The sequence below is a fragment of the Terrapene carolina genome, unplaced genomic scaffold, assembly GCF_002925995.2.
Source record: "Terrapene carolina triunguis isolate 2854851 unplaced genomic scaffold, T_m_triunguis-2.0 Scaffold926, whole genome shotgun sequence".
NCBI lineage: Eukaryota > Metazoa > Chordata > Testudines > Emydidae > Terrapene > Terrapene triunguis.
Genome location: NW_020665277.1, coordinates 8,050,105 through 8,054,226, shown reverse-complemented (window position 1 = coordinate 8,054,226; position 4,122 = coordinate 8,050,105). Strand labels below are relative to the sequence as shown.

At 52.9% G+C, this 4,122-nt stretch overlaps 1 protein-coding gene across 1 annotated transcript in view; it reads left to right on the top strand.

Annotated features, from left to right (window-relative positions):
- Nucleotides 1-3,593: 3,593 nt before the first annotated feature.
- Nucleotides 3,594-4,122, top strand: part of ZNF771 (zinc finger protein 771) — a 5,304-nt gene continuing 4,775 nt past the window's right edge. Inside the window, exon 1 of the mRNA XM_029913801.1 lies at nucleotides 3,594-3,714. The gene's annotated coding sequence lies outside the window, so the exon portion shown is untranslated. The remainder of the gene's footprint in view (nucleotides 3,715-4,122) is intronic.

Here is a 4,122-nt window from a genome sequence, read left to right as displayed (position 1 = left end):
TTTTATAAGATGAACAGTCTCAGTCTTTTTAATCTCTCCTCATATGGAAGCTGTTCCATACCCCCAATCATTTTTGCCCTTTTCTGTACTTTGTCTAATTCTAATATATCTTTTTTGAGATGGGGAGACCAAAACTGCACACAGTATTCAAGGTGTGGGCGTACCATGGATTTATATAGTGGCACAATATTTGTCTGCCTTATTATCTATCCCTTTCCTAATAGTTCCTAACATTCTGTTAGCTTTTTTTTTGACTGCTGCTGCACATGGAGTGGGTGTTTTCAGGGAACAGCTAATTTAGACCCCATAATTTTGTGTATATATATATATAGTTAGGATTATATTTTCCAATGTGCATTACTTTGCACTTATCAACACCAAATTTCATCTGCCATTTTGTTGCCTAGTCATCCAGTTTTGTGAGAAACTCATAAGCTGTTTGCCCTCTATAACACTGATAGAGAGATATGCACAGCTGTTTGCCCCCCGCCCCCCGGTATTAATACATACGCTGGGTAAATTAATAAGTAAAAAGTGATTTTATTAAATACAGAAAGTAGGATTTAAGGGGTTCCAAGTAGTAACAGACAGAACAAAGTGAATTACCAAGTAAAATAAAATAAAACATGCAAATCTAAGTCTAATACAGTAATACAACTGAGTACAGATAAAAACCTCACCAGTAAGCTTCCTTTTACAGACAAGCCTCCTTCTAGTCTGGGTCCAGCAATCACTCACACCCCCTGTGGTTATTGTCCTTTGTTCCAGTTTCTTTCAGATATCCTTGGGGTGGAGCGGCTCTCTTTTTAGCCAGCTCAAGACCACCATGGAGGGGTCTCCCACGGGCTTAAATAGACTTTCTCTTGTGGGTGGAGACCCCCTCCTCTCTCCTATGCAAAGTCCAGCTCCAAGATGGAGTTCTGGAGTCATCTGGGAAAGTCACATGCCCATGTATGACTCACAGTCTTTACAGGCAGAAGCCATTGTCCACATGGTATCTTGTATGTCTCCAGGAAGACTTCTTATGTGGATTGGAGCATTCCAAGATGCATTATTCCTTAAGTGCTTCTTAATTGGGCACTTAACTTTGCTAATTCCTTTCTAAAAAAGCTGACCAAATGCCCAGCACATCCCTCGGCCCGCGCCGCTTCCCACAGCCCCCATTGGCCTGGAGCGGTGAACCACGGCCAGTGGGAGCCGCAATCGGCCGAACCTGTGGACGTGGCAGGTAAACAAACCGGCCCAGCCCGCCAGGGGCTTTCCCTGAACAAGCGGCGGCCCGACTTTGAGAAGCACTGCCTGCTCTCCATGTGTCAGTATATAATGCCTGCATCTGTAACTTTCACTGTATGCATTTGAAGAAGTGAGGTTTTTACCCACGAAAGCTTATGCCCAAATAAATCTGTTAGTCTTTACGGTGCCACCAGACTCCTTGTTGTTTTTGTAGATACAGACTAACACGGCTACCCCCTGATACTAGACAGTAAATTAACATCCTTGCCCCTAGGGGGTGCCACTGTATCACTAGCTGGCTGTAGACTAGTTTTTCTGCAATTCACCAATTCAGGGCTCTCCGTCCTGGTGCTTAAGCATCCAAGCCAAAGTGATGCTACCCTCCAACCTCTCGTTGCACCCACGCCCCCCGCAGGAGCAGGGATGTTCAGCATTTTACTAAAATACACACAGTTCCAGATCAGACCCCTGCATCCGTCTGCCCAGATCAGAATCATGGGCCCATCTAGCCTGGTATCCCGTCTACAGCAGCGGCTTCAGAGGAGCCTGTAAGGAGACCCCTAGTGGACAGTTCCAGAACAGCCAGCCTGCTGGGAAAGCTTCCTCCAAACAACTGTCACTTCCTTACTCGTGTCGTGTCCTCTCAGCTCCTTCCAATGACAAAAATGGAAAAAATTCGAGACTGAGCTTTTCCCAGCTCCCCGCTGGGTTTGGATGTTTGATCCCCACCACAAAGGCAGCTGCAAAAACCCCATTCTTTAAAATAATAATTCCCCTGACTCACTGATTTTTGCCAAGTGTTGTGCCCTTCTCCCAGCTAGGACAATGGAGATTGGATGGCCCAGGGGTTACAGTCCTAACCTAGGATGTGGGAGACTTGCATTCATTCCCCATTCCACCACAGACTCTCTGGGTGGCCTTGAGTAAAGCACACATGTGCTCATCATGCTTGCAGCTCTGCATTATGACAATCAATCTAATCTAATCTCATACTTCAGAGCTTCATCCCTGCAGCTGTCAGGAAGGACTTTTCCCCCTGATGCACAGTTGGCCAGGTCCATTCTGAGAGGTTTCTTTCCTCCCTTCCTCTGAAGCACAGAGCGTCGCAGCTGGAGACAGGACACTGGACAGGGTGAGCCAGTGCTTTGAGCTGGTCCAGAGCATACTTTCTAGATGCCTAACTAGTGGGTCTTGTTCACATGCTTAGGGTTGCCAGATTTGGGGTCAGGAAGGAATTTCCCCCCAGGTCAGATTGTCTGGGGCTTTGTTGTTGTTGTTGTTTTGCCTTCCTCTGCAGTGTAGGGCGTGGGTCACCTGACAGCATCATCTGGGCATATCTCATCTAATCAATTCCCCGAGGAGCTGGGAGCTGAGCAGGAAGCTCTTCCCACATGCAGTGCATTTGTAGGGTCGATCCACTATGGTGGACATCAGTGGTGGGCTGGGCTGGGATCTCCTCCTCCCTGCTCAGGGCTCTGGGAGGCCCTGCACGGCTCTGCTCCTGCAGGCCCTTCCTGCTGGGGAGTCTCTTCCATCCCAGGAGAGAGGGTTTGTCTACACTGCCCACTAAATCTGGGGCTACAGGCCCGTGGACTCTGTTTCCAAGCCCATGTGTGAGCATCCACACTGCATTGTGAACAGACTCTCATTGTGTCTCTACTTCTCTCTCTGTGGGTGGAAGGTTAACACACAGCCCCTTTTATTCAGTTTCTCTCTGCTGTAACCCAGGCACTCAGACATTCAAGTCCCAGAGTTATAAATTTGGGGTTATAAATTTGCTCAGCAAACTCAGTTACTCTGTGAGCAGAGGGTAAATTAGGAGGCAGGGGCTATTTGGGCTGAACTCACACATAGGGCTCGAGGCCACCTGGGTTCAATCACTGTCTGAGTGGGAAGTGGGGTCTAATGGTTAGAGCACCAGTGGCCGGGAGCCAGGACTCCTGGGTTCTGTCCCCTGCTTTGGGAGGGGAGTTTAGTGGGTTCGAGGGGGCGCTGGGAGTCAGGACTCCTGGGTTCCATTCTCAGCTGTGGCTAGAGAGTGGCAGTGGTGGCTAGTGGCCAGGACTCCTGGGTTCTATTCTTGGCTGCGGCGGGGAGTGAGGTCTAGCGGGTTAGAGCAGCATGTGGGGGTGGGGAGCCAGGACGCCTGGGTTCCCCTCCCAGGTGGGGGCGGGCAGTGCGGTGAGGCGCTGGCTGCTGGAGGGGTCTCCCTCCACTCCCAATCCACTCGGTCTGCGGCTGCTCCCCCGGCCAATGGCAGCTGGGTTGAAGCGGGGGGGTGGCCTGTGCCAGCCAATCACTATGGAGATTCTCCCGGGTTTCTCCCCCCTCCCCGCATCCTCTCCCCCCATAACGTTGTCTCCGTTCCTGAGTCCCTCCCCTGGTGTCCTCCCCGCGGGGACCGCAGCGCGGGGCGAGCTGGAGCCGGGGGCGCACCCTAGGGCGGGGAGCCCAGCTGGGGAGCCCGCTCCCGCCCCCGCGGTGAGTGGGTGGCGGTGGCTGGGAGGAGGGGGGGCACAGGAAGCAGTCAGCACCAGCCCCAACTTCCTCCGGAGTCCCTGGGAGGGGGAGCCCCCCCGAGCCAGCGGGGTAACGTGGCGGGGGGGGGGGGGCTGACAACAGCACGTGTGGGGGATGGGCGGGGGAACAGCTGATTGCTGGGGGCAGGGCTCCGGAGGGTGGGGATGGGCCCGGATGGGGCGGCTCCAGCGCTGTTGGGGGACAGAGGTGGGAACCGTCCGGGGCTCAGTGGGAAGGCGGGTCCCTGCCCTGGGGGGAGAGGGGCTGCTGCGTGGGGAGGAGGGGTTAGATGTCAGGACACCTTGGCTCTCTTGGAGGGGTGGGGATCAGGACTCCTGGGTTCTACCCCTGGCTCTGGGAGTGGGGTCT